The 18,969-nt window shown below is 37.2% G+C and overlaps 1 pseudogene; it reads right to left on the bottom strand.

The window, feature by feature from the left end:
• Nucleotides 1–11,405: 11,405 nt before the first annotated feature.
• Nucleotides 11,406–11,583, bottom strand: LOC150103891 (U2 spliceosomal RNA; annotated as a pseudogene).
• Between the last annotated feature and the right edge of the window lie 7,386 nt (nt 11,584–18,969).

Raw genomic sequence — 18,969 nt, forward strand, 5'->3', positions numbered from 1 at the left:
AAGTTTGTAGAGGAGGCCTTGGTGCCAGATCTTATCGAATGCCTTTGAGATGTCTAGGAAGACGGCTTCAGTGTGCTGATTACAATTCAATCCTGTGGTAATGTATTCTACCAGTCTATGGATCTGTTGCGTGGTGCTGTTATTTTGACGGAAGCCAAATTGTTATTGTGGAATGATATTTAGTTGGTTGACATGATTTTGGAGTCTGATGAGGATGATTTTCTATGCTAGTTTCCCTAAGTTGGATAGCAGGCTGATAGGACGGTAATTTTCAGGTAGGTGTGGGTCTTTGCCTGGTTTGTGAATTAGGATGATGTCAGCTATTTTCCATGACTGGGGAAGTGCTGCCATTTAAGAATGGAGTTTATGATGTTTGCCAAATGTGCTATGGCTTTGCGTAGTAGTGCCTTGATGACTTTGTTAGTGATGCCGTCAGGAACTGGGGCTTTTTTGATCTTGTGATGGTTGATGATGCCGATTATTTCGGTAGGTGAGGTAGGCATTATAGGGCTTGGATTGTCATCGGGACGATTTACTGTGAACCTGACTTTACAATGGATCTTGTATGCATGGCTGATGTTTAGGTTCTCATATACAGGACTGCATTGTTTCTCTAGGATTCTTGCTATGGCTTCGGCTTTGTCAGCATCTGTGTATGCAAGGTGCTGTTCTGCTTTCAGAGGGGGAGGGATTTGCTCTTGTTCCTGAGGTTGTTTAGGAATTTCCATATGGAATGATCTGCTGTGGAGATGGAGGTGAGCTTGTTGTCCCATTGTTGATTCCTGTGGTTCTGGCGAGCTTCTCGGACAGATTTGTTTAATCTGTTGAGGGCTGTTTTGTCCTGGGGAGCACGAGTGTTGTGATATCTTTTTTCTTGTCTGTTTTTTTCCTTATTAAGTCCATGATTTCTTCCGGGAGAAGGTTTTGTTTGTGGGTAATCGTGGGTACTCTGGCTGCTGTTATGGCTTTATTGATTTGATTGGTGAGGTTCGTGTCTATTTCTTCCTTGGCTTTTATATGGAGAACCGGACTAATGTGTTCTGGTAGCACTTTCCCAAGCTTCTCCCAGACAATGGAGGTTTGGGGAGAGGTGACTGGTCTTTGTTCCGTAAGTGAAGTAGGATTGGGTTGTGGTCTGATGGTAATTCGTTCAGTGTTTGAATGCTGTGCTGGTATTTGATGTTGTGTAGGATGGTGATGTCTAGGAAGTCGGCTGTGCCAGTTGGGCTGTGGTGGGTTGATTCCATGGGTCCTGTTACGACAGCGTTGTTTAATCCTGTGTAGCCGAAGAGGATATGGCCATTTTTCTTTGTAGTTCTGCTGTTCCAGGTAGGATGTTTGGAGTTTAAATCCCCAGCGACGATGATGGATTTATTTATGCCTAGTACAGCATCTAAGTGAGAAAATTGCAGGGTCTTAGCTGGGGAGTTGTCGGCGGCATAGATTTTAAGTCTTCCAGTTGAGTTTCTGTGGACTTCGACACCGGTGAGTTCTAGGTTGGGCGGGGGATCAGTTCGAGCATGTGACTGGTGTGGTCCTGGGTTTTGAGCAGGTTGCTGTTTGGTGGTATTGCCCACATTTGAAGCATTTGTAGTCTGCTCTGCAGAGTTTCTGTGCGTGTCCGTACTTCTGACATCTGTGGCACTGGCCCGACGATGCTCTTTTCCTTAGTGGCTCAGTTGTGATTTTCATTCAGACCACAGATCGTTGTTATGTTGTGTATGTTCTTGTGTGTGTTGGGTATCTCTACGAGTACTAGGGGCATTGGACTCTTATCGGCTCGTACCATTCTGCTGACTTTGACAGGTGGGAGATCGTGGAGGCCCAGGGCTTCAGTAATTTCATCTCTGCAGATGTTTTCTGTTACTCCCCTGAGTACAACTGTTAGGTTTTTCTCCGACTTCAGTGAGTAAGTATGATAATTAATATCTAACTCATCCATGGTTTTTGTGAGGTGTCTGTAATCGCCTACTGTGGCAGGCTGGATTTTAACTCCGTCGTCTACGTTTTTTGCCTATTAACAGGCAATTTGTTGGTTTTGCATAATAGGCCTGAGGGCCGTCCATCGTTCTTTTTCCCGTAGTACAATTGGAGGAACTTTTTCATTGTTGGGTGTGGGGAGGTCAGTGTTCGGGGCATCTTCTTCCATCCCCTCGTTTATCTGAGTCTCCCGTGTTTTACGCTTTTTTCGAGCGTGAGTTTCAGTATCGTCTTTTAGTGTGGGAGCAGAGATTATCAGGTTCATCTTCCCTTCTTCCCCTGGTGTTGAGTTGTCCCCTTCTGTGGAGTCGTCTGTCGCTGAATATAGGTTTAGAAACCCTGGCCACTCTACCTCAAATTTCTTCAACAGTTTTTTGAGGAGGTCGAGCGCCAGCTTCTTATTCAGAGATTGGACAAAGTCGTCGGGACTTAAACTGTTCATGTTTAAAAGTATTCAAATATACTTACCTGAGAAATATTTATAATGGCGAAGAGAACGGGAAAGGGCCGGAAAATTGCATCAAAAGTCAAACCTTGTATTCCACTATCAAATTAAATTCACAAAATCTAAAACTCACTAATCACCACTGAAATCAAAAACATTCTTCGCAACAACAACCATCATGCTGGTATTCATCTTCCGCCATCTTGATCCAAAACCGAATGCCTCCCCAGCCTGGAGCCATACCTCCAAGATAAACATCCCCAAGCTACAAAGACTGCAGAACAAGTGCCTGCGAATGATACTGGACGCCGCGTGGTTCATTAGGAACGCCCAGATCCACCGGGACATAAATATCCCCTACATCTCTCCACTACTACGCTCCCTAGCAGAAACATTCTTTATGAAGACATCTACGCATCCAAACCAACTAATACAGCAAACCGGAAACTATGACGGTAATGACCACTGGAAACATAAAAGACCGAAAGCCATCCTAACACTCAACGACGAATAACCACTTCTGCCCACTCAGGGTGAGCTAAAATAGCTCACAAATCTCTCCCATCACTGCTCCGAAACAGACAACAGAGAATATGAAAAGCGTCAAGCTTCACCCTCTGCGCCAAATAGTCCTGCGTCCTGTGATTATTGAGTTCCATTTTTATTTCAAGGAGATTCATAATCTTTAGGTTAGCCATGACAAAAATGTTTTGAAACGTAAGAGAACTAATATCAATAGAACTATAATTGGTCTGCGATACTTCTGCATCGAAATTTATATTGTGATAATAGAATTATTTATTAAATGCGAATGTAATATCGAAGTTTTATAATTATATTTGCGGGTAGATTTCACCCTTAATAGAGCCACTGTAAATTATAACAGCCGTATTATAAAATTCATAATTTAGATACAACCTAAAATGGATTTTTAGGTAAAAAAATGTGCATATAAGTCTTATTTTTTTTCATTCAAAAGCTGTATAAGGAAAAGGTTATTTTTGCTAGCAGTTACAAATCACAATAATCTATGAAAAGTAATCGCATATCAATATCGTAATATCTAACACAAGTTTGTTAATCATATATGATTAACATATAAAATTAACAAATATATTAACAATCATCGAAATCTGCGTAATGATCACTAATTCCTGTACACACTGTACTCAATTAGTATATTTACGTTTTCATTTCCTTTTCTTTAAAATTTTACCTTTCCTATAACTATCGATTATTGGTATGTGCTCTTTCACATGTGCATCGTAAAGTCATTGAGCATTCAATCGCTCATTTCATGCAAATATCAAAAAAGCAAGCATTTGGATTAATTTAGCTGAAATCAGTAATTCAGGCTAGTTTTTTTTATGAGAGGTAAAGAAACCATTAAAAATAAAAGAAATAATTTCATTGTACCTGCATGGTTCGCTATAAACGAACTTCACTGCAATCATCGAAGTGAATGCTTTTCAGAGTGCCAATAATGAAATTCGCATTAATTGTTGAAACTCAAACAATAATCTCGGTGTTCTTTTTTGTTGCTGATTGTCAATTTGAATTTGCGGATCTATTACAAACTGCTGTTAGGAAATACGAGTAATATTTACGAACCTAACGTTATTCAGTGCAGTGTATGCGTAATATATGCGGAAAGGAAATTAAAAAATAGGTGGAAGGATATTAAAACTGGAGAGAAAGAGAGTATGTATTACGTGTTTTAAAAGTCAATGTCTGTTAGGTGACGAGAACGTACAAAATACCGACTATAAGATGGAAAATGATGTTAATAATGTCGAACGTGCGGCCTTGGAAATAAAGGAGAACAAAATGGATATCAGTAAAGAATCAGAGAGCTTAAATGTTATATTTCGTAGGAAAAAGCGCATTATTGTAAAAACTGCAGAAGCGGCAAGAATTAAGCAGGGATGACTAAAGAAAGATGCAGGTGATCCGTGACCTTGTGTTCACTGGGCATCTACAGATGCCGTATGGTCACTCCGATGCTCGATGATGTTCCACACTAGGCCTCGCCATGTAGTCCTGTTGTTTGCCCTTCTGGCAGCCTCAACTCTCTGAAGATCAGTCACTCTACACACGCCATCCATCATTCTCATTGATGGTCTACCCCTGCCTCTTTTTCCAGGAACTTTACCTTCTATTACTGTTCTGAGAAGTCCTCCTTCCATCCTTTCTATGTGTCCAAAATATTTTAATTTTCTTCTGTCAATATCCTTAAGGAGCCTTAAAGTTCTACTAATCCTTTCTAACACCCATTCATTTGTACGCCTTTCAGTGTATGATATCCTCAACAGCCTTCTGTAACACCACATCTCAAAAGCATATATCCGTTTCTTATCTGACTTCTTTAGGTTCCAAGTCTCGCATCCATAAATTGCTGTTGGAAAAACAACTGCATCCAAAATTCTCAACTTTGTTCCCATGGAGATAGATCCATCCTTCCAGAATTTAGACAGGTCTCTAACTGTTGTTTTAGCCATTCCTAACCTTTTTCTGACATCTTCTGAACAGCAATTCTTCACATTAATAATGGATCCCAGGTACTCAAACTTGCTGACTTCCTCAATTCTTTCTCCATTAAGATACATTTGTTTCTCAAGAGCTTCTCTGTGTGTTTTTCCTTTGAGAACCATGATCTTTGTCTTGCTAGAATTGAGTTGAAGTCCTCTGTTATTACTGATCTTGTTAACTTTGTCAAGAATTAGTCCTAGTTCTTCCATGTCATTACAAAGGAGTACTGTATCATCAGCGTACCTCAGATTACTGATTAATCTACCTCCTATCGTCCTGTCCTGAGCTCATCCAATGCTTCACGCATGATGTCCTCTGCATATATACTAAAGGTGATCCGAAAGAATAATAAAAACACCGACAGAACGAGCAAGAAAATCAAGTAAAGAAGAAACTTTATGTATGAAACTCAACAATCAGGAAAGTACTTAACGAAAGTATGAAAAAATTGTATTTCTCGGGTGCAGAAATTCACGATATTAGCCACGCCATCCGGATGCAAAAAGGTAAGTCGAAGGAAATTATTGTGTTGGTTGATACCAATGACTTGAGAGGGAAAAAGTATTGTATGAGGGAGGATGTAAAGGAGTGGATAGAAGGAGCAAGAACTGAAGAGGGAAAAGGTGAAGATTGTAAGTCTCCTACCACGCTGTGATAGAGGCGAACTGAGGAGGAGGGCATCGACAGCTAATGAGTCTATACGTAGATTGCGAAAAAGAAATGATGGAGAATTTATGGAATCTATGGTCTCTCTTTGAGGGAAAGAAGGATTTGTATACTGAGGATGGACTGAATCTGAATGGTTTGATGTTAGGTGTCGTGTCAGGAGAGATTCGTTTACTGAGCATGCTGAAGTGCAAATTCAAGGAAACTTACGCAATTTGGGAGGAAGCAAACGAGTTTGTTCACGTGAAGGCACCCATGAAGCGAGTGAGTGTGAGAAGGACCAAGTGAGGAATTTAGTCTCTCGAGCAGAAATATCGAATAGGGTAGTCAATTCAGAAAGTAAAGGTGGGTGGCGAACTAAAGTGATGCTGCAGTTTCTATATACTAATGCCAGAAGTATCAGGAACATTAGAGAGGAGATTTTGGCATTGGTTAGTGCAACCTCGCCCAACGTTATAGGCCATATTGATGCATGGCTGATAGCAGATGATGTAGTTACAGGGATTGAATGTGAAAGGATTAGTATTTCAGGGAAGATAGAGAAGTAGGATAGGGAGAAAAATACTGCTAATGATAGCAGATGAATTGCAACCAAAAATAATAGGCGATAGGGGGAGGGTGGCTGTTTATTTGAAGTAGTCCGGTGTGAGATTAAGGCCAATAAGAAAAAATATACAGTTGTTTGTTGCTATGGGCCATGGAGTGCCACAGGTGATCTGAAAGACATGCATCGCCAAATTAGTACAATGAGTACAGGTTGAGTGATTATTATGAGGAACTTCAGCTATGGAGATATAGAGTGGAAAGACGAAAGATCACATGGAAGGAAGGGAATAGATTTTATACACCTACTAAGTCATAATTACTTAAGTCAGTATGGGATGGAGGGGACTAGGGGTGAGAGAGCATTGGACCTGGTCATTGAATCAGAAGAGATATCCATACTCAAGTAGACTTTACTCCAATTGGTGAAAGTAATCATGCGGTCTTGACTTGGGAGATTGTAAAACATGAGGAATATTCTATCAAGAAGGGGTATTTGTGGAACTACAAAGGAGGTGATTATGACATGCTTAGAAAGAAGCGTAAATCACTAACATCCTTATCCAGCAGTGTTTTATGGCATGGTACAGATTTACGCTTCTAGATGACCCTTAACTATTTCATAGAGGAAGCAGTATTAAATTGTATACCTCAGATAAGGAGTGTAAATAAGGTAGGATTTAGATGGATGAGTAATATCATTAAGCATCAACTGCAGAAGAAGAAACGCTGTGGAGGGTATATAAAGAAAAAGGTGATTCGTGAACTCATGAACAGTACAAGGCTCAGGCAAGAAAGATGACCAGAATGGCAAAATCAGATTTTGAGAAGAATTTAGCCGAGCAGGTCAAAGGAAATGTTTTATTAAAAATGTTTTTATGACGTGACACCTCCATGGAGTACAAGAACTCATCGAAGGAGGGCACCCACTTCACAACCCTCCATGTACACCTTCTAATCTACCATCAACCTTTATACCAACGCCATCTACTGGCCACCACCACTACTAATCTTTTCACGGACAATCATTAAGGGTAATGGATGGCAATCTTTAAGCCAATGAAGTTCTAACTGAGGCTCGCCCATTGCTGTTACCCTCTTGCCATGATCAGAGCTTTAATAGCTCAATAACACATTATCCCTACACTGTCCTCTACAGATATTACTCTCTTGCCATGATCAGATCTTTAATAGCTCAATAACACATTATCCCTACTCTGTCCTCTACATTCTTGCTTCGCCCCTTTAAGCCAGTCCTTATAAGAACTATAACACCTTATCCCTACACTGTCCTCTACAGATAACGGGGAATATGAAAAGCATTCTTGCTTCGCCCCTTTAAGCCAGTCCTTATAAGAACTAAGAAAATAAGCTTATTGACATCTTAATAGCCTAAGCAATGGTCCTCCGGAGCCGCCACTGAGATTATGGCTTCGTCTGGTGGTGGGATGAGCCTGCTACTGGGTAGAGCCAACGCTGAGAAGTTCTTCTTGGTGACGGGGTGAGCCTGTCACTGAGTGTAACAAAGCTTCTTTCGGGATCGTCTAATTTTTAGAGAGGTCTTTACTTAAATACACCTCCAGGGTAATGGACTGCAATGCTGTAGCCAATGAAGTTTTAACTGAGGCTTGGCTATTGCCGTTACTCAGCCATGACTAGAGCTTTTAGTTCAATGACCCCGCATCCACAATTTTCTTCAATCAGATGACGGGATGAGGAGTCAAGGACTCAGTCCATCTCCCAGTCCTCTTTAGGACATTAGAAGGAAACAATAATACTGCATACTATAAGTTGAGTGTAACAGTAATATATTTCATGAATTATAATAATATAATACTCAATAATATAATTATAATGTAATATAATGTAATAGTCAACTCTTATACTAATTCACGAAATATAACAGTAGTATAGAATCCACACACTACGGAGCAACCGGACGTCATCGATATAGCTATATTAAAAAAACATAGCGCACAGCTATCAAATACATGCCGTCAACGACTTAAGTTCTGATAACAACCCCATCATAGTGCAACTAGGCACGATACTAAAGAGCAGTCAACGAATTAGAGAATTGGTACACCAAATAGCGCATCGCGATCAACCCAGGAAAAAGCTCTGCAGTACTTTTCACCAGACGTGAAACAGAAGCGAACAAAAGCATACAAATGTTTGGAAAAATCATCCCTTGGCACAAATCTACCAAAAAAAAAAAGCAAGGTGATAATCATATTGTACTTATACAATTGATATTCATATGTGTGTAATTCGCAGTTTTCGAACTCCTTTAGGATTATTAGAATGTAATAATTGAAGATTTAAAGGGAAAATGCAAATATAAAAAAATTAATCGTCTAACTCATTTATATCCAAAGGCGAGCAAGCAGAGCGCTCGTGGTCTGGGTTTTCTTTGTGACACGTTCTTCAGTCAAATACACACGTTATCTGTGATCCTGGCTCAATAATTTGAACATGGATGGAGAGGCGGTTGGCATTGTACACATATTAAGACATTTCATGACATTTCTTGCGTGCCAAGGCGTTGCGAAACTTCACAGTGGTAGCAGATCAAGATCAGCGACTCCCACGATGCACACTCCAGACTAAGCGCCTAAACGTGTAACGGAAGCAGAAAATTGCTCTTTTCTTTCATAAATTAAACCAGTCAGTATATCAGAAAGAAAAATAACAAGTGCTAGATAATCTAAAACAAAAGGGAACATTCACCTCGGAGATCTAGGGATCGGAGATTTAAATATTCAAAACCTTATTTTTCAACAAACGTTCTTAGTGTAAGTAATCATCAATATTTTAGTCGATATATAATTATAAGTGGTCTAGTGTATCCAGTGCACTATATAATTATAGTGCTCTGGATACTTTGTTTCTCTGATTCAACAGAGAAACGAAACATTCCAAGTGTTAGATTTATGTTGAAATGTTGTAATAAAAGAGACGCTGACTCTCTTCGCAACTTTATTCTATTTTTATTATCAATTTACAAAAATTCAAATTGAAAGCTTTTAATGATAATAACTTTCTTTTTCGCTGATCAAAATTTTCTCAATAAATAAGTGAATAACATAATAAATATAATAGGAAATTCTAGCTAAAAGCATCCTTCGTTTATTTGTTTTTAAGAAAATATTATGCCTTAGGGAAATTTATATGTGAAGATTACAACGACACCTGCAGGAAGTCTTCCACCTCTGTATTTGAGCCTGTGGATTTGAGAATTACGGCAGTCTGATAGGCGCGCCATCTATTGGGGCTTGTCTTAAGTTTTTATACCTTTACTGTTACTTTCCAAAATGTTTAAAGTGATAGTAGACACCTGAGGTCGAGGCGACTGCGGCGGAGACCTTTGAGGAGATTGTTGTGACGGTAGAGTGAGGGAATGGTGGAAACTGAGGCGGCAACCGTGGAAATTATAACAAAGAAGAAAAAAAAACACATAAAATTAATCGTTGGTACTTGGTAATCCTTGGCAGGTCAATCTTCTAGTGGTCAGTAAGAACAACTGGAATTCTTTGAATATTCACGTTAATTTCAGTTCATTTCATTAGCTAACATTATTATAAAAACATTCAAATATCTGGTTTAAAACTATTTCTCTTACAAGATTTCTACGATTTCTCTCGTATTTCAGATTAAGGTGTTGATGAAAAAAAAAAATAAAAAATTGCAATTCACAAGATTATAACAAGATCGTTTGTCAGTGTATTTTTGTAGTTAATTTAATTATTAATAAATAAATAAAAATAAACAGCAGAATTCGTGGATGTTTTCGAATTTTCATTCATATTTTTACGGTGAAAATCCACGTAGTAAGAACTCACTTGGGGATCTCGTGTTTCTCTGGAATGTTGTCTAAATATCTGCCGTTTACAGCAACCACTGCAAAACAAAGTTATATTAGAGCCGTGAGAAATATTTGCAGAATTAATTCTGTTTTCATGAATTAAATTTATTAAATATTTTTTGTTTAATAAATATAATTTGAAGTAATAGTATTAATTAAACAAACTAAGAAACTTATTTATTGCTTGTAGGATTTTAGAAATAATTTGAAATGATTTAGAACACCTTTAAATGATTATAATAAACATATACATATATTGCTCTTGGTGATGATACTAAACGTGAGGTTTGGGATTTATTCATTCAATCCAATACCCTTGGAGGGTAGATGGCAATGCTGTAGCCAATGAAGTCCTAACTGAGTCTCGACTATTGCTGTTACCCTCCTGCCATGATCAGAGCTTTAATTGCGCAATAACACCTTATTCCTACACTGTCCTCTACAGATAACCGGGAATATGAAAAGCATTCTTGCTTCGCCCCTTTAAGCCAGTCCTTATAAGGATAAACGTGGGGATTGATTCATTCAATCCAATACCCTTGGAGGGTAATGGATGACAATGCTGTAGCCAATGAAGTTCTAACTGAGGCTTGGCTATTGCTGTTACCCTCCTGCCACGATCAGAGCTTTAATAGCTCAATAACACCTTATCCCTACACCGTCCTCTACAGATAACGGGGAAGATGAAAAGCATTCTCGCTTCGCACCTTTAAGCCAGTCCTTATAAGGACTAAACGTGGTATGAGTCCTTTTTAGGACTTCCTGGGTAACAAATGGCAATGCTGTAGCCCATGAAGTTTTAACTGAGGCTCGGCTATTGCCGTTACCCAGCCATGACTAGAGCTTTTTAGCTCAACAACACCCCATTCAAACAGATTTTCTTCATTCAGATGACGGGATAAAGAGTCAAGGACTCACTCCATCGCCCAGTTCTTTTAAGAACTAAACGTGGCAGATGAGTCCTTTTTAGGACTTCCAGGGTAACAAATGGCAATGCTGTAGCCAATGAAGTTTTAACTGAGGCTCGGCTATTGCCGTTACCCAGCCATGACTAGAGCTTTTTAGCTCAATAACACTCCACTCACACAGATTTACTTCATTCAGATGACGGGATAAAGAGTCAAGGACTCAGTCCATCGCCCAGTTCTTATAAGATAAGACTAAACGTGGTACTGGACAATATCTCTCTTAGAAATAGATCAAGGAAATCACATCGCAAAACCTAACGCGGATCAGAGTCGTTTTAAAAGCTACTCTATAGAAATAATGTCCAACGACAACATAGGCTTACGATGGGGTTATGTTTAGAAAGATGATTAGCAGATTGGCGATTGTCTATTTCCGGGGTTTTCATACTTTTCTAAAACGACTCCCAATACCCCAAGAAGCAACAGATAGTTCAATATCAGGCAATTCGTAGCAAAGGTGGAACAAGTTCCACTCACTTCACCATTTTCCATAAAAGTTTATTTTAGGCTCCTATGCAGACATATCAGATATTAAGGGTAAGAACAGATACTACACGTTGATTTTAACCATACTTCCGAGATACGAAAAGTGTAGTATTGTTCTTATCATCTTAATATCGGATACGTAACTGTTTATTTTATGTATGTTTGTATATGCGTTTTTTTTTTCTTTTTCAGGTTTTCAAAAAGCACATCAATACGTGTCATAGATATTGGGATGGGGCTGATGTATATATATATATCAACTCCACTCTAAAAATCAAAACTATACAAAAACAGAAAGCTTTTGTTGTATTGCAAACATACTCGTGTCATATTTAATGACAAGAGTATGTTTGCCATAAAAGATAGAAGGATTCGTTTTTAATATATGACATAAACAAATCTTTGCTCAATACACCTGTTATCTCACAAACTAAAATGAAAATGTCTCCCTGTATAGTGATAAACATTCCTTTCCATCAGTGGCTATACTGCACATGCAGAAATACAAATAGCTATTATTATGTCATTGCAAACTGGAGACAATGAGAATTAAAGACACCCTACGTAATCAGAAATAATCTCCTCTCCCACAATCATACTACATATGGTAAAGAAGACATTTTTATTGTAGTAGCAAACACATCATCTAAATAAATGTGTTTTAATAACCTATTTCGAATTTTCAGGTACACAGATAGGTTGGTCACATCTCTTCATAAAGTAGTCATCCGGCGCATATATGGATAACTTGAAATCGGAATTGCATTTGAGATTTTCTGCATCGTTAAAGCCGTTCACCAAACCAATTTTACAAAATTAAATTTATTCGTAAACATTCAGACAAGCAGGTCGTATGACAAAATCTTGAAAAAATGCTCCTGCTCGACACGGAAACGACATAATATACTGACAAGAGAGTTTCCGCATTGATAACTATTCAGTGACATGGATGATATTTGAATCTTATTTTCTGTCATATCTGAACATTAAATAAGAAACAAACTATTGCATCATCTTAATCACAACCGTATGTTTGTGTTTATTGTGAAAGCATACACTTTTCCGGAGGCTCGCGGGACCCTATTCGTTAGAGTACTCCGGAGCCGCTCCTTCATTGTTTGGAGCAATTAAATTAGCCGAGGACCCAGCTTTTTTTTTTGTACGCCTGTGCATAAGTACGGCCCTGCGTGCGAGTTTTTGGAATTTCTGTCTGCAAGGTGTAAGGCAGTAACCATTAAATACTTGAAACTCATCACTTCAAGAAATATGAAATATAATTAAAGCCTACAAAGTTATGAAGAAATAGTTTCTTGTTATTTGTATCCTATGTAAGTTTTTCCTCCCGGTAACTCGGGTTTTTCGTCCTGTAAACTCAAGAAAATCGACCGTAGAACCCACATTATTTCAGACATTAAATATATTGTGTTAGGGTTAGCGACCACGAGATGGCGGCACATTTCAGCCGTCTCTCTTCACTGTGTACCGCTTAATTAGTGATAGCCTTGGGCCATCTATCTCTGATTGGTACCAGTGGAGATTGAACTGCCCACTCAGTCTTCAAAAAGTTAGATAGGGCTAAATGGCCTCGCCTACTCCCGTATACGGGAATAAAAAGGCGTTAGCTGATTTTTTTTTATGTAAAAAAATGAACTTTTTTTACCTATTTTATGAAGGAATTTCAGTAAAAGCTATGTTGTGTCGTCCGTTTTCTGTAATTAATTTATATATATATAATATAAATAAAATTAACCGGAGAGGAAGTGGCAGTCTTCAACCTTATTAGTCATGATAGGTGGCCCAAGATGATCAATGATTTTAAGTGACATCCAGGAAAAGAGAGTACGGCAGACAACAGCCGCCATCTGGTGTCCCTATACTTTAACACGTGTTATTAAGTGCAATAGTTTGAGTTCTATGTCAAGATTTCGAATTGCAGGATTTAAAAAAATCCAAGTTTGCAGTAGGAAAGAAAAAAAGCAAAGCGGCCCGTTCTTGCCAGCGATCCACTAACTGTGAAATCAACCGTATAAAAGTTTCTTTAATTGGCAACTAGAATCAAACTTAAAATAGTATTTTTTCGAGTGGCACGTAATGGATGCAAATACCATTTCAACAGAGCTAAACAGGCGCACTGAATTCATACATTTATTCATACTTTTTATGAAATATATTTGAAATTGTAATACTACACTATTTTAATACAATAATATGCTATAATAAAGTGAAAATATCTCCATAAATTGTAGTCATTAAGGCGCTAATATTTTCTCTTATTATATAATCTAGCCAGTATTTTTCAGCCAACACTTTTAGTTGAAGGAATCTTTTAGTTGATATATAATTATAAAAATTGGTTAACTTTATGCACCAATTTGTGGAAAAACGTAATGAATTATTGCAATGGACACACATTCTTACATCGCTAACATTATGTGTTGAATTTGCTCTTTCAAGATCCTTGATAGAAAACTACACAAGATCGAACACAAATGAATACTTTGTGTTATGTGTTATGTTAGGATTATAAATGGTGAGTGTTTCCAGTTTGTTAGGCCGCTACTTTTACTATGAGTTGCTTTGGTCTTGCACTACGTGCAGGGTCAGCTAAGCTAGACTTGCAACACTTGCAGGCGCAAACTTCACTTGTTTGTCTGTTTGCTTACTTGGGAAATGGAGTAAAACCAGGTTTAAAATAGCTTGGTATCTTTAACATTTATTATACCCAAGGTAAAATACTTTCTACATTTATATCTCCTCCTGAGATTTTTATACTTATAAGCTCTGTATTACTAAAATTTTGGTATTTCTAGCCTGGCTCCCACTGATGAGACCTCGACAGGGGTCGGAACTGGTGGAGGCTGGCTTTGAGAGGCTCTGCTTGGGTTAGGTTTTTGCCTGTCTCTAAGCAGGGCCACCGCTGAGGTTATGCTCTAGCTGGTGGTGGGGCTGAGTTGAAGGAAACTGGTGGAGGCTGGCTTTGAGAGGCTCTGCTTGGGGATAGGTTTTTGCCTGTCTCTAAGTAGGGCCACCGCTGAGGTTATGCTCTAGCTGGTGGTGGGACGAGCCTGCCACTGGGTAGAGTCAACGCTGAGAAGTTCTTCTCGGTGACGGGGTGAGCTTGTCACTGAGTGGAACAACGCTGAGTTGGACGGTCTTTAGGCCATTATGGAGTGGTCTAGGGATCGTCCTAATTTTTAGAGAGGTCTTTACTTAAATACACCTCAATAAAGGTCGAAACCGGTTGGGGGCTATTATGAGTTCGCTCTCTTAAGGTTTTGCCTTAAGGGAGCAATTTGAGTCTCCGGGGAAAGTGTTTTCCGGCACGGCCCGGAGAGGGGCTTCGTCGGTGAATGCTTTTCTTAGGAATATGAGCGGTTCTGCTCGGTGGTGTTGGTGGGTGGAAGGCCATCACTGAGTGGCCAACGCTGAGATGGACGGTCTTTCGCCCACAATTGAGTGGCCTAGAGATCATCAGAATTTTTTGAGACGGTTTTACTTATTCATAAGGTCGAAACCGGTCTGGGTAGTGGCCCCTTGCCTTTAATACAAAGCGTCATACATCTCCTCCAGGAGATGTGCTTTGCATTAAAGGTAAATATTATGATTAGTGATCAGAGCTTATTCTACTTTTACCATGAGTTGCCTTGGTCTTGCACTACGTGCATTGTCAGCTAGACTTGCAACACTTGTAGGCGCAAACTTGACTTGTTTGTCTGTTTGCTTACTTGGGAATTGGAGTAAAATCAGGTTTAAAATAGCTTGGTATCTTTAACATTTATTATACCCAAGGTAAAATACTTTCTACATATATATATATCATCATCATCATCATCATACGTATCAAGGATTTAGGCCTAGCATGGCCTGTTCCGGCCTTAGAAGTCATCGTTTAAGAGGACGTCCTGGTTTTCTTTTTCCTAATGGCTTGTACTTTAAGGCTTGTTTTGGTAATCTTTCTGTTTTCATTCTTTGAACGTGTTCCATCCATTTATGTTTATATTTTTTAATTTTTTTCTATTACTGGTTCTTGGTTTAATTCTTTCATAATATCTTCGTTTCTTTTGTGATCAAATAGGGTATACTTTGCAGTTTTTCTCATAAACGTCATTTCTGCTGTTGTTAATCTTTGTTTGTCTTTTTGTTTTATTGTCCAGATTTCGCTTCCATACATTAAGACCGGTAAGGCTAATGTATTGTATACTTTTAGCCTGGTTTGTTTTTGAACTAGGTTTGGTTTAAATATATAGTTAATTACACCTGTTATTTTTAAATATTTTGCAATTTTTACGTTTATATCTTTTTCATTTTCATATGTGATCATACATCCTAGGTAGTTAAATGAATTCACCTGTTCTAAGATCTTGTTAATTATTACTATTTTAGTTCTTGCTGGATCTTTTCCTTTAAAGGCTATAGTTTTTGATTTTTCCGTTGATATTATCATACCATAATCTTTGAATATCTCATTTAGATTTCAAATAGCTTTCTGTAAGTTATCTTCAGAATTTATAATTATTATTTGGTCGTCTGCAAAGAGGAGAGTGTTTAAGTTAACTGTAGGTGAAAGTTTAATTCCTTGGTGTAAATTTTTACTCCGTTTTATTATTATTTCATTTAAGTAGATATTAAAAAGAGTTGCTGAGAGGGGACATCCCTGTCGGACCCCTTGATTTATCTCTCTTGTATATGATAGCTCGTGATTTAATCTTATTTGTATTTGATTATTTTCATATATACTTATGATAGCTTTTAGGATATTATTTGGTATTTGTCTTTCTTTTAATATGTTAAATAATATGTTTCGTTTAACTTTGTCAAATGCTTTTTCAAAATCAATAAATGCAATATGTGTTTCCAAATTATATTCTCTTCTTTTCTCTACTATTAATTTTAGGCAAAAGGCTGGGTCTATACATGATAGTCCTTTTCTATATCCATTCTGTACCTCTAGAATAAAGTTTTCGGAATATTTCCTTAGTTTGTTATTTAAAATTCTGCTATATATTTTGTAACAGGAATTTAGTATACTGATACCTCTATAGTTTTTAGGGTCATCTCTGTTACCTTTCTTAAAGATAGGAATCACAATTGCGTTTTTCCATTCTATTGGGGGGATACCAGTTGAGTAAATTTTATTTAAAAATAATAAGAATCTTTTTTTGAATCTTGTTCCTGCATATTTATATAGTTCTGAACCTGGCTTATCTTCTACAGGTGATTTTCCGTTTCTTGTTTCTTTCAGGCTGATTTCTAATTCTTATTCAGTTATTTTCTTTTCATTTTCGTTAATTGTTAGCAAGTTCACTTTTTTAAAATATTTGTCTGTCCACAGTTCTGTGTAGTAATTTAGAAATTCTTCTAATTTTAATTCAGTGTTTAATTTTATGTTTTCTTTGGTATCTGCATTTAGGTGTTTCAAAATCTTATATACATTGGGTCTTATTTTATATAAATCATGTTCTAAATTAGAAACAAATTTATTCCATGATTCTCTATGTCTTTTTCTGACTTCTCTTTTAGCTATGGCTCTTATTCTTTTATATTCTATTTCATATTCTAATCTTTTACTGCTTAACCATTTGTGATAGGCTTCTATTTTTTTTTAATTATTTCTTTGATTGTATCATCCTAGATCTTAAGTTTTTTTCTTTTATTGAATTTTTTGGTCTTTCCTAAGCTTTCATTTGCTGCTGCATTTAGTATCGTTTTTATATTAAGCCATTCTATTTCTATTTCTTCATTTTGTTTTATTTTATCTAGATATTGGTTAATTCTTTGTTCATATAGCCATTGTACATTTGTGTCATTCACTAGTCTAGTTTTATAAGCAAGTGTTTCAATTTTTCTTTCTGTTCTTGTTACTTGTAGCCATTTAGGTGGTAATCTTAATTTTATTTTAACAAGGAAGTGGTCACTGCTTATTTCATATCCTCTGTGAACTCTAACATCTAGTGAAAATTTTGATGTCTTTTCATTTAATATGAAGTAATCTAATATTGATTTCCATTCTCTTGCTGCCCAAGTATATTTATGTATGTCGTTATGTTTATAGAAGGAATTCATTATTTTTAGGTTATTATAAACTACAAAGTCAATCAATTTTTTTTAACATTTCTGTTTAGAGTGTGTTCTCCATGTATTCCTATATTATTATTAATTTTCGTGTTTCCAATTCTTGCATTTAAGTCTCCTGCTAAAATTATGTAGTCATTTTTATTTATTTTATTATATATGTTTTGTAGCTGATTATAAAAAATCAATATTATCCTGTTCTCTTCCTTCTTCTGGGGCATATAAACCAATTATTGTTAAATAGCCTCTATCTATTTTTATTCTAGCTTCTATTATTCTTTCATTCCATAATATATAATGTTTTAACTGTTTTGAAAGGGAATTATGAATCCAAATCATGACTCCTGCTTGTGCTCTTTGGTCTCAGTCGACTCCACTGTATATCACATTAAAATTTTCAGTTCTCATAGTTCCTTTTAATTTCTTTTTTGTTTCAGTGATTACTGCTAATTTAAAATTTCTTTCATTTAGTAACTGGTCTAATTCTATTTCTTTATATGCTATTCCTCTTACATTCCAGTTTGCTATGTGCATTATATTTTGTCGTTTCCATTTTCGTTTTCTCTTTTCTATTCCAGGGTCGTTTCCCATAGATTCAATCCGATTATCTTTTTCTGTCAGCTTACAAGTAGGATTATGTTCTCCATGTCAGGGGACTAGCCTGACGATGGAATAGTTCAGTGGTAGGGCTGCTATATATATATATATATATATATATATATATATATATATATATATATATATATATATATATATATATATAGCAGCCCTACCACTAAATAGAAAGATATTAAAAGACACGAAATTAACATTGACACACTCTAAAGCTATACAATTATAAAGCCATAATATTCGACTGTAAATTACAGCTATTATGAGCTTGAACTACAGTCCGAGTTAAAGTTCTATTGTTGTACACCTGTGCGTGTGTGGAATCACGCGATCTCCAGTATCTAATAGTAGAGTTGAAAGAGTCAGGCAAATTATAGCTAAGATTGTTATTCATGTGAAAAGGGTCCAAGGTGATTTCTTTTGACTCGACAATGCGGCGCTCTACTTCATCATGGGAGATGTGTAGGTTTGAAGTTGATGTCCAGTTTATTTCATGTTGGTGGCTTTCGTTGTTCGTGTTTATTGAAAACAGGACATGGCTTGACAGAGCAGTTGCTCTGGTTCTCTTATAAGAAAGCCACCAACATGAAATAAACTGGACATCAACTTCAAACCTACACATCTCCCATGATGAAGTAGAGCGCCGCATTGTCGAGTCAAAAGAAATCACCTTGGACCCTTTTCACATGAATAACAATCTTAGCTATAATTTGCCTGACTCTTTCAACTCTACTATTAGATACTGGAGATCGCGTGATTCCACACACGCACAGGTGTACAACATTATTATGAGCTTGGACTGT

The sequence above is a fragment of the Typopeltis vanoorti genome, chromosome 8 (assembly GCF_054136105.1).
Source record: "Typopeltis vanoorti isolate ZY-2024b chromosome 8, IOZ_Tvanoo_1.0, whole genome shotgun sequence".
NCBI lineage: Eukaryota > Metazoa > Arthropoda > Arachnida > Uropygi > Thelyphonidae > Typopeltis > Typopeltis vanoorti.